At 36.0% G+C, this 12,801-nt stretch overlaps 1 long non-coding RNA gene across 2 annotated transcripts; it reads right to left on the bottom strand.

Moving 5' to 3' along the window:
* Positions 1–663: 663 nt before the first annotated feature.
* On the bottom strand, positions 664–3,913 carry LOC109188945. Of its 2 annotated transcripts, XR_002055519.1 has the most exons (3): positions 3,160–3,913; positions 2,604–2,707; positions 664–890 (listed from the first exon to the last, which is right to left on the bottom strand). It is a non-coding gene; the product is annotated as an uncharacterized LOC109188945 (long non-coding RNA). The 2 variants fall into 2 exon arrangements; XR_002055518.1 differs by having other exon boundaries at positions 2,604–3,897.
* Positions 3,914–12,801: the final 8,888 nt, after the last annotated feature.

Here is a 12,801-nt window from a genome sequence, read left to right as displayed (position 1 = left end):
CATTGACATGTAGGGGAGAGAGGTAAGAGAGAGGAAGAAAATAAAGGGAAAAAAAATTCTGACAACAAAATTAAAGTAAAATAAATAAATAAAAACAAATTTACGTGTCTAGCTGCGCTTGCAATGTGCCACACGCACTCTATGCAGTAACCCCGGCCCCCCAATCAGTCCAAAAACCACCACTAATTTTTTTCTTCTGTAAAAACTCATCCAAAAATCACTGATGTGGTTGCGGGCTTTTAGCTTTACCACTTTGCTTTGCTTCAATTATGATTCATGGTTGAGCCATAGCCCGAGTAGTGGGACTAAATGTGCAACATCGGGTGACACTTGAGACATATATGCGCAGTCTAACCAACTAATGGCCAAAAAAATAAAAATTTAAAAAAAAAAAAAAATTCTTTTGAGCATGCAAAAGAAAAATATTTCTATTAGACTTCTATCAACATACTCTCAAATTTTACTTTTTCACTTTTACCTTTTGATGTAACAATCAATAATATATTATTTTCATCATATAAATCTCCAAAAAAAAATGTTTAAATTATGAATTTAAGATTGAAAATAAAAGTTGAGTAGAAAATAAAAATAATGTATTATATATTTTTATTTCTATTTTCTATTATAGGGGTGAAGTGTACTGACTAAGTGGTATGGAGGCTTTGGAGTTTGATAGGCTTAGCTGTTGTCAACTTCAGATATGTTTGTGGCAGTCAGCTTTTGTGTGCAGTACGTAACTTCCGCGTTGTTCCCAATGATCTCAACTCCCAAACACGTTCCATGACTGATTTGGTCATGCAGAAACCGGCAAGCTAAGTGGACGTCTACGTATTCTTTGTGTGTTAGTTTTTTGTAGGCAAAGTGTTGCGTAAAGAATCTTATTACACTCCCTGTCTAGTCCAAATCATATTTAAAATTAATGAGTCACACTTGTGTTATATCGTTTCTCGAATTTTTATTCATAAAACAGGTCAGATCATATTAGATTAACATGTAAATGCCATACTTATATGCGCAAATGTCATATTTATATTTTCAAATGTAAGAGGAAAGAATTGAGTAAAATGACTAAAATACCCTCATCATTATTTGACCAATTAAAAATTTTCGGTGAAATTTGACCGACAATTTGGCTGGAGTGGCCAAAATTGACAAAAATTACATAGTCAAGATACTAAATTGATACTTTTAAAAGTCAGGGACTGAAATTAATAAGACTCCTATAGCCATAGGACTAAAATTGAAATTTCCTCTCAAATGTAATACTAATCAAGAATAAAGTATTTGTTGGAAGAAGAATAAAGTATTTGTTACTTATAAGGAAAAATATAATAACTTTACATTTTGAGAAAATGTAAGCCTTGGCAGGGGAACGAAAGCTATAGCTGAGAATTTATTTCGAGATTGACAGTGTATTTCGACCCCCTTGGTTGTGCAGGATAATCATCTGGGAGCTCAAGTGACAGTTCCTCCGGCTTCGGAAGGTGGGAAGGTAGTCCATGTTGATGCCTCAGTCTTCCCCGAGACAAATCGTGCCTTCTATGGGGTGGTGGCGCAAGAACAAAATGGGAGATTTGTGGCAGCAAAGAATGGTTTGGTTCGGTTAGTTGTATGAATGGCCCTCACTTGGCGAAAGTTATGGCTATTAAGGAAGTTCTCTCGTGGACTGCGGAGAGAGGATGGGGGAATATATTAATTTATTTGGACTGTCAAACGGTTTGTACCCTGCTCAATGATAAGATCGCCTAATTTCTCATATGCAGGGGTGTGTTAGGTGAATGTTGTTCTCTTAAAAGACACTTTGAATAGTGTCCGTCTAGTTCGCCCGTAGATCAACGAGTAAGCTGCCTCAGGCTTTGGCTAAAGCCGCTACTTGTCAATCTGGTCCTATTATTTGGTTGTCTACTGTCCCTTACTGTATTGAACATTTGATTAAAGAAGTTTAGTGTGTTTTCCCTTCAAAAAAAAAAAAAATCATGACAATATATATTGGACAAACTGAGAAATTAGCGGTAGTTATATTATGACCTGGTTTGGTAACATAATTAACCTATCAATCAATTTTAACTTGTTTAACCACTATTAGATGTTGTAAAAAAAAAAAAAAAAAAAACCACTATTAGATGTTTGACTTGGTTAAACACTCAATATGAGTATTTGATTAATTAGTTTTTTGTAACAGTTTATTACTTCAAAAGGTTAAAATTTAAAAAGTTGCTTTCGATCAGCTTTTTGAAAAAAAAATGATTTTACATATAATCAGTTATTAACTAACAACTAATTTACCAAAACATTTTCTACCATCAGATAATGCTATAAACTAATCAAACTCACTAATCTAATCAACTAACAGCTATTTACCAAACACCGCATATATACCAAACACTCAATATATGTCAACCCAAAAATAAAAAAATAAAAAAAAATTAATGATAAGAATATAGATTGAGGAGAATATAGATTAGTGCTGCAACATTCATTCAGAATAAATGTAAAAGGCATATTTTAGGAGTAGATCAGACTGGAAGGAACAACAAAAAAAGGACAAAAAATGTGATCTGACAGATCGAAAAGAATAACAATAAAGCAGAAGCAATACGTACCTTAGCTCAGGATATCATACATTTGACTACCCAAAGATCATATCTTTACGGCCATGGATTAATCAACACCCACCAATCACGTGTTTAATACTCCGTATATATTGCTGTAAATAAGGAATTATTGCAGAAATTGAAACTAAAAAAGGAATCTTGGATTAGGGAAAAAGACAAGGAAAAAAGAAAACTCCAGAAAAGGAAATTAAGCAAAAAGATCCAACTTTGCTCATTAATTCTTGATTTTCACTTCACAATCTACCATTCAAGAATCAATTAAGTTGTCCGTCTGAACTCATTAACACCTACTATTTTACTGGTACTGTTTGTGTATATGGAGAGACAAAACCCTAGAAATATGGTTGCATGTAGAAGAAGAATTGAAGAAGGTTGCTGCAATGATGAGGGGAAAAGAAGCCCTAATTTACTCAATCATATGATATGATGATGATGATGAAGCAGTCTAGACTCAAAAAGTTCAATTGATGTAGTAGGAATTAAAGACACAGAAATCACACAGCCATGATGATGAACATGGGCCAAAAGTAAATTAGAAATTCACCATTAATTTCTACTGCGGTTGTGCGTACTATACGTGCTAGAACCCAGCAATATAATCATCAATTTATTGTCTTCAACCTCAACAACAAAGAAGAAGAACAGAAAGGTAGGGTCAAAGCCCTTCATCATTATGCCAATTCATATTCCTCAGCTCCCTGCAAAATACAAAACAAACTCTTCAATAATTCACATGAAATTAAACTGTGGGCAAGACTTACTTCAGATCATATAACCCAAATCAATTCAAGAATCTCCTTTAATTTAAAGTAAATTAAAGAAGCTGGCTAGCAGGCAGTGATGAAATCGGTGGAAGGAGTGATTGAGGGGAATGAAGCCTGGTCCGAAGACACCATTAAAGATGGATCGAAGGAGATACGATACGATTAATGGCGGCTTCGAGCCAGACAACATTCCCCTCAAAGATGAAGCTTCCCATATGGGTTCAATTCGATCGATCTCAGATGAGTGGCGGCCATGGCCGGCATCATAAAGAAACTGTCTTTATTCCCGGAATATCAGCCTCGGATTGAGGTGATAAAAAATTTGAGTGGAATGGGAATCATATATATGGATCAGGAGCATTATGATATGATGAACACAATGATTATTTGATTCTTTCGGGTGAGAAATTAAAGATATAACGGAATGGAAGGTTTTGGGGAGAGATAGGTGGTGGGGGCTGCCTGCTTCTTCATATATCTGCTAACCAGCTGTATAGTCGTAGAAGATATATAAATGTAGGACACGGAGTCACACACTACCTATGCTATCTACACACCTGCCCCACTTTACTTATTCTATGCACTCTCCCTCTCCCTTTTCCTTATGTTGTTTCTTTTTTGTGTTATATATACATCAAGATTGATTGATAATGTAAAGAAATTAATTAAGACATGATTTCTTTTCTTTTCCCATGATTATATCTCGGATTTTATGAACTTATCTCCCAGCCCATGAAAAAATAAATCAAGTCAATCTACAATGTTCACGGTATGTAGAAATTGAACCCCATTTTGTTATTGGAAGCAAGTCTTAAGTGAGTTGGTGTATCATCCATTAAACCAATATAACGCCTTTTGATATTAAGACATGATTTTAACGTAGAAAACAAATGGAAATGAAAAAATTACGAGGGTGTTTGGTAATGGCGGTTAGCTGATTGGGTTAGTGGATTTGACTAGTTGATAGCATAGCTGATAGCAGAAAAGTGTTTGATATATTAGTTGTTAGGGCATCCCATTAACAAATTTATCACAGTTTTTGAGGAGTTTTTTGTGACCTTAAAAAAGAGGGAAGGAAGAGAGAGAGGGTTTGAACTCCTCTGTCAAAGACCCAAGATTTTGCAAAAAAGTGGGACCCAAGCAGAAAAAGGACATCTCGTCAAACACATGTGAGAGGCACAAAATGCGCCTAACGGGCGCATGGAGTGGGCGCGTTTATGACATTGTTTAGCTTCTTCTTCTTCTTTTTTTTTTTTTTTTGAAATCAAATTTACTTTATTGTATTTTTTCCTTTTTTCTCTTCCTTTCCATATTATCTTTCCTAATCACACTTACAAAAACTCTTCAAAAGTCACAATAAAAATCCCTAGTGATGATGCTCTTAGCTGATTACATACAAAATGACTTTTTCAAAAAGCTTATCGAAAAAGTTATTTTGAGTATCTTTTTAAATTTTAGTATTTTGGAGCAATAAGTTGTTACAAAAAAACTAATTAATCAAACATTTATATTGATTGTTTAACCAAGTCAAATATATAATTATGGTCAAATAAGTCAAAATTGACTAATAGGCTAACTATTTTACCAAACAGAGCCTAGATGTTTTTTTTTTATCTAAGTTGAGCCAAGGATTCTAGTATTTGATGTAATAGTTAATAGTACATGCTTGTGCAATAATTATGATTAGCCTTTGATGGGGAGTCATTAACTCAACCCCATGCCCATGAAGGAGATGAAGTAGGGAACAAAAAAATAAGGGCTAAGGGGTTATTTTCTTGGAGAGATTATGGAGAATATATATTTTAGATGAGGTGGCTAAATGGTGGAGTGAATTGAAGTTCTCCAATTTGTTTGTCTTTATTCTCTTTTATAGGTAGAGGCTAGAAGGATAAAATAAAAAAATTACTATTATTGTGTAAGTGTAGATTTGAGTGGAATCCATCATCTTAGACCAATTTGGCAATCTGTATGGGCTAATAAGTCACTTGATCTATCATTGAGTTGGTTGAGTCTTAATGAGTCCATAATATTAACTCATCCTCTAAAAGAAAAGTGTTATTCTTTTCTTAGAGTGGTCGAGCGATATAGCTGTGGCCCTCAGATGAGATATTTCAGTTTTAAACTTTAGTGTAAGACATTGACTATTAGTAAGTTGAAAAAGTGTAATAGAGTCAATAGTATTCAGGAAAAAATCAACAATAATATTAATACACGTGAACATATATAAACGAGATGGAGAAAGATATCACCTCAATTTCCCCAATTTGTACGCATTCTATTCATGTTCAAACTTTATAATAAACTAATAATTAAAGTCGTGGGAATTCAACATCTTTTTTTTCTTTTACGTTTCAAAAGTCATCGCTAATTTCTACCCTTTTTTTGTTTAATTTAATATTTTTCATGACCCACAATAATTAATAGTATATTAACAATTTAACATCATTGATCTAAAATAAAAACTTAAAACATGAGAAAAGTTGATTATAGTAGTTGTTACTTGTTAGCGTGTTGGTTACGTTATTACTTGATCGATTTAACGATGAGTTTTAAATTTTACGTTATTCAGACATAATTATTAAAAAAAAAACTTAGATTTGATATTGATAAATTAATAAATTGTAGTCTCAAATAAATTTTGTGAATTAACTGCAATATCTATGTGCAGTCTGCTTGTATCATGAACTAATAATGAGAATAATCAAATTAACTTACCACATGAATTATTATTCAAGTTTAAAAATACTTTATTTTAACAATAAAATTTTAAAATTATTGCATTTTTGGGGAATTCCTTTAAAAAAAATTTGTTTGATATGACTAGCTAGTAAAACTCAAAGGCAATGTTTGCTTCAATTCTATGTCTTTTTTAAAATTTTTTACTTCTCTCATTTTCGATCAATTCTTTATTTTTTTTTTAAATCCAAATATGCATATAACCATATTTTAAAATTTTTATTTTTCAAACAAAAATTACAAATAACATGAATATATAAAAATTCATGTAAAATGAATACATATACTCTCTGTCCCTTTTTATTTATATAATAGAATTTTATTTTATTTTTATCTTTAAACATTTTATATATGGAGAATATGAATTGGGAAGAATGATTCACAGCTTTAATTGCACGACGCGGTTTTGTGAATTGGGATTTGAGCCAAGAAAAGAAAATAAAAAAGTGAGAGTTGTTGAAAAGAAAAGTTAGCTTTCTTTCTATGGCCTACGGGACGTAGCTTTTTGTCTGTTTAGGATTCTATCGGACTCGTCTTCCCCGTGGCGTCCACCTTCAATGCATTAGTTCGTAGAAAAGTTTTTTTTTTTTAGGTTAAAAAGTATTATTTAATTAAAGCGTAAATTGATAGTTAAATTGTACATCTGTATTTAGCATGCATTTGTCATATGAATGAACTGTATATACCTTTTAATGAATAAAAAGTAACACTTAAACGACATATTATTTTTATCCGAGGAAAGTGCGCGTTTCAATTAAAAATTTAAGTTAATAATTGAATTACATATTTATATTTTATATGTGAGTAATGTTGTATTTCCTTCATAATTTCACATCCAACTAACCATCTCCTTAAGTGACAATATTTGATTAATAGGTAAATTTCTGTCTAAACGCAAGATAAGTTGGCTAATTCACGATAGATCAATAAATAAATAAATAAAATTTTATTGCCTCATAAAGATATAAATTTTAAAAGAGAAAATAACATTATTTTTAAATTTTATATACTCAACATAGTCAATCACGTCGCGTATTAAAAAAGTTTATTTATTAATCAAACAAAGAAATTTAAATAGTTTGGTATAAAAAGAAAAAGTAAATTTTGTGTGAAATTGTCTCATGTGAAATGTGTAACATTTGTTAGTTAAAATTTAATACTTTTTATGAGTCCATAGTTAAATATTATATTTTAATCCAAAAAAAAAATATATTATACATTTCACATGACCGTCTCACACAAGATTTACTAAAAAATATATTAAAAAGAAAAACGTAACATCGGGCATTCCATTTATTCCTCTCCAAACTTTGACTGATGCCGTTGGAATGATGAGGGAGATCCTTACATTAGAATTAGGTGAAGACTAAAGACTTCTTTTTGACTAAAACGAAAATGGTGTGGAGGGTATAATATAAGGATATTTTTATTTAATTTCATTTATTAATTAGAGAATTATTTCAATCGAATTAGTTGGTAAGAGAAGTTTAAAATTAAAGTGATCATTAGTTTAGTGTCAAAATCTGCACATTTATAGAGAAACAAATAATTGTGTAAATTGATCGAGCCTCAGTGGAAGGTTATGAGTTTAAACCTCAGTGAAGCTTATGTGGTCTAATGGTATCCGGGTTGGACTTCTAATTGAAAGGTTGTGAGTTCAAGTCTCAATGGAGGCGTTATTGGCTCTTTGTGTTTCAGTAAGTTGAGAAAAAAAGTATATGAATAGATATTATATTGTAATAGAGCTAGTAGCACTTTCTAAATAATTAAGTTAATCCAGCTTAGTTGTTTAGACAATTGGATTAGTAATTACAATGTTGTCTATTGAACTTAACAATAACGTGGGTGGCTTCACCTACAGCATAATTATAGTAGACTTTATTTTTTGTAAAATAAGTTAAACTTGACAGGTAAGCGTGTGGATGTAAGATGACAAAAAATCCACCTATTAGATCAAAATTACCATCCCAATTTAGGTAACATAGCAAGAACGTGAGGTGCAACAGTTATTGCATGGATCGTGGTCCACACAACTGTGTGGACCACGGTCCAAAAATGACATCGTTTTGTGTAATTTTTTTATTTTTTATTTTTACGCAACCCGTTGCAATATACATTTTTATAATTTATAATGTAAATTATTCTAATTCATAAAATATATTATTTTATATCAAAAGTTTTATTATTTTAATACATAATGTACATTATTATAACTCATAAAGTACATTATTTTAACGCATAAAATTCAACGACGTAATTTTGAACTATGGTCCGCACAATAATTTACCCGTGAGGTGATTGACTAACGAATTTTAAATCAAACGAACGCTAATTTAAATCACCCAAAGGTTTTCAGTTGGCCCAACTTGCATGTGTCTTTAAAGGACTATTAACTTATTCTTTTTAAATCTATGCACCCCTTCATCGCAAATTATGCTGTGCAACCAAATGCACCTTGCAAGGTGCATACGGTTGCAAAACGGCGCCGTTTTTGTTAAAAAAACGCGCGTCCCACTTAAAGAAAAAATTAGGTTCGATTCCCGGCAATAGCATTTTTATATATCCAGAAATTCATAACTATATATCCAGAAATTCATAACTATATATCCACAGTGAATGAATGAAGTAAAAATCCACAATGAATGAACGAATGAAGTAAAAATCCACAATGAATGAATGAAGTAAAAATCCACAATGAATGAACTAAATATCCACAATAATTGAACTAAATATCCACAATGAATGAACTAAATATCCATAAATTCATAACTATATATCCAGAAATTCATAACTATATATCCATAAATTCATAATTATATATCCACAGTGAATGAATGAAGCAAATATCTACAATGAATGAACTAAATATCCATAAATTCATAACTATATATCCACAAATTTATAACTATATATCCAGAAATTCATAACTATATATCCATAATAATGCTAATACTATTGAATCAAAAACTAAAAGTAGAAATGAGATAGAAGCAGATTCTTTCCTTCTGGCGACCACCTTTTCTAAGGAAAATTTTCCCTCCCAGTTCTAGCCGTTGCGCGGCGTTTCGCGGCGGCCGGTGAGCCATGCCGGTGCCGACTGAGGCTTCCGAGCCTCCGTCGGAAGAGGCAATGGTGGATGCTGAAGAGTTCGAACATACGAACAAGAAATCCCGTTCCACCAAGCGGTCGTTCGCGGATACTGTTTCTTCCCAACTCCCTTTCACAGGAGGCGATACACAGGGTTCTGAGGCCACGGAATGGGCGTTCACCGATCCGATCGTCGACCCCGACGTGGTAGTTACGGAACAGGACCTGTTGGATGGAAGGCCGAGAGTGCGTATTCCCATGCAGGTTCGAAAAGAGCTTTGTCAACAATGGAAAATGTCTCTCATCATCAAGTATTTGGGTAAGTCGGTTAATTTCAACGTTTTGAGCCACAGACTCCCTCAACTTTGGGGTGTGAAAGAAAGAGTTGATCTGATAGATATCGGGTATGGCTGCTTTGTGGCGAGGTTCACTAATCGTACGGACTACTTACACGTCCTTTTGGATGGTCCTTGGAAAATCTTTGACAATTATCTGGTTACCCAGAGATGGCAACCGAAATTCGATCCCGCTACGGCTAAGATCTCGAAGATGGCTGTGTGGGTACGTTTACCCCGTCTGGCAGTAGAATATTTCCGAGACGATATCATCAAAAGTGTCCTCGAGGGGGTTGGCAAACCTCTTCGACTGGATCGTACAACATCGGCGGTGGTTAAGGGGTGTTATGCTCGCGCAGCAGTGGAAGTCGACCTTGACAAGCCGTTGGTTAAAGAAGTGTGGGTAGAAGATCAAGTCCAATGCATTGAATATGAAAGTCTGCACGTTGTTTGTTTCACTTGCGGGATGATCGGTCATCGTGATAAAAATTGCCCAATTAATAAAGAGAAACCAGTGGCAGGTTGTGAGATGGATTTGAATGAAACTCCTGTAGCTGAGAAAGAAGGAGATGCTCAGCAGTCAACCCCATGCAATATCCCCCAAGCGACACCTTTGATTGCCAACCCAAAATATGGGCCTGAGATGATTGTTACGAGAAAAAATAAATCTCAACAGAAAAAGACGTACAACCGTCAAAACAACCAAACTCAGGGGACGGTACGTCGTGATGTTAATAAGTTTGCAGAATTAGCAAACTTGGAAGAGTCAGATGGCGAACCTATACCGAGAACCACACCTCAGAAACCTCCACAGCAGAAACAGGGTAAGGAACACAGTGGTAGTTCCAAAGGTAAGTCTTCTTCTCCTTCCTCCCAACCTCCCCATCAGCCCCACTCTTTCTCACCACATCCGCCATCTCAGAACCCTCCTGCTCCCATTTTTCCGGCTGCCCGTTCAGCCTCAAATGGCCCCCCTCGGAGCAGAGGTGGATCACGGGTTGCTGTCGGTGGTAGAGGGCGAGGTGGAGGACGCGATGGTGCAGCTTGGGTGGCTAATACGGTGGCGTGGGATCCAGGAGCTGGCTTGGATTCGACAGACCATCTCTCTACGTTCCACTTTGGCAGTTCCTCCACCACTACGGTGATGGGAGTTATGGGGTCCATTCCGCTTGCGGGTGAGATCGCTTCTTTGAGTATCACGCCGGGGGAAGGCGGTTGCCAAACTTCCCCACCCTCTGAGCCTTCCCAATGAAGGTCATCTCATGGAACTGTAGGGGTATTGCCAATAGACGGGCTAGGTTGCATGTCAAAGAGCTGCTGAACACGTCTAAGGCAGACGCCCTTTGCCTCCTTGAGATTCGCTCCCCTAAGGCCGATAAAATGATCCAGTTAGCTTGCTCGTTGGGCTATAATAAACATTTTATTGTCGACCCCCTTGGGTTTGCTGGTGGGTTGCTTTTGTTTTGGAAACAAGGTCACATTGACCTTGAGGTGGTTGGTTTTACCTCCCAGGCCATTCATGCTAAGATTAAGCAAAGGCCGGAGGAGGTTTTTATTACTTTCAGTTATGTTAGACCTAATACTTTGGCTAAGCACAGGTTTTGGGAGGACTGTAAATCCTTTGGCGCCTCTTTACGGTGTCCCTGGATCGTTCTGGGTGACTTTAATGATATTGCAGCTGTCAGTGAACAATGGGGTAGTGAATCGGTTAGCAATTGCGGGCTCCAGAAGTTTGTGGATGCATACAGTCAGTGTGGCTTGTTAGATCCGGGATTTTCGGGTTCTAATTTCACCTGGTACCGTTTCGCGGGGAACAGAGTCATTCAAATGAGGAGACTAGACAGAGTGTTATGGAACTTTTATGCCCAGCAAGCTTTCCCTGAAGGCAAAGTTAGGATCCTTCCGAGACTTCACTCAGATCACAGTCCCATATCATTCATTGAACAAGCCGGATCGCCACCTGATAGTGATGTCCGTCCGATTCGCTTTGAAGCTGCCTGGTTATCAAGAAATGATTATGGTGAAATCTGGAAAAAGGCCACCTCTCACGACAACCATAATATTGAGACCATTATCGACGTAGTCACTAAGGACAGTATTCGTTGGAATAGAGAGGTGTTCGGGAATATTTTTTATAGAAAAAGATTACTCCAAAACAGGATTCAAGGGATTCAACTTGCTACCAACTACAATACTTCCAATTATTTGCAAACTCTGGAGAGAAATCTTAAAACAGAGCTCAACGACGTCCTTGATCAGGAGGAGACCTTTTGGTTCCAAAAAGCTAGAGTGGACTGGATTAGGGATGGTGATAGGAATACCAAGTTTTATCACTCCTCGGCCCTGATTAAAAGAAATAAAAACCGTGTTCGGTTCCTTAAGATCCAAGGTGATTGGACTGATGACCCGTCTATTTTGTCTAACCATATTACCAGTTTCTTTTCGTCCCTTTTTTGCAGGTGTGAGCGTGACAAGTCTCTTGATTTAGCACCAATTGCTGAGGACAAGAAATTATCCAGAATTGAGTTTCTTAGCCTTACACGAAGAGCCTCCACTGAAGAAGTTAAGAAAGCGGTGTTTGGCATAAAAAAGTTTGGTAGTCCGGGGCCCGATGGGATTCCGGCAGCCTTCTATCAACACTTCTGGGAAGACGTGGGACTGGCCCTTACGACTATGGTCAATCATGCTTTTATTTCCGGAGAAGTTCATAAATCTCTTTTGCAGGCATTCGTGTCTCTTATACCTAAGAAAGAAGCTCCCGAATCGGCTGCGGATTTTAGACCGATTACTCTGCTAAATGTGGCTTTCAAAATTATTTCCAAAACGTTGGTAAATAGGATGAGACCTATTATGTGCAGGATCATCGGCCCTCATCAGAATAGTTTCTTACCTGGACGCTCGACGCTAGACAACGTGGTTCTCACCCAGGAAGTTATTCATTCCATGAACAAGAAACAGGGAAAAAAAGGTCTCATGATTGTCAAAGTTGACCTGCATAAAGCTTATGATAGCGTGGATTGGGGTTTCCTTGAGGACACATTAGAGAAGTTTGGATTCCCGAGAAATCTTATCAACCTAATTCTTTTTGCTTTACGTGAGAGTGATATCTCCATTCTTTGGAACGGTGGCCGGCTTCCGTCCTTCACACCGGGGCGGGGCATCCGTCAAGGTGATCCGCTTGCCCCCTACTTATTTAATCTCATCATGGAGCGTCTGGCTTACGATATTCAGGACATGGTAACTGCAAAAATTTGGAAGCCGTTA

Source organism: Ipomoea nil, unplaced genomic scaffold (assembly GCF_001879475.1).
Source record: "Ipomoea nil cultivar Tokyo-kokei standard unplaced genomic scaffold, Asagao_1.1 scaffold1509, whole genome shotgun sequence".
In the NCBI taxonomy this organism is placed as follows: Eukaryota; Viridiplantae; Streptophyta; class Magnoliopsida; order Solanales; family Convolvulaceae; genus Ipomoea; species Ipomoea nil.
The sequence above is the reverse complement of the archived record's forward strand: the minus strand, read 5'-3'. Positions and strand labels throughout refer to the sequence as shown.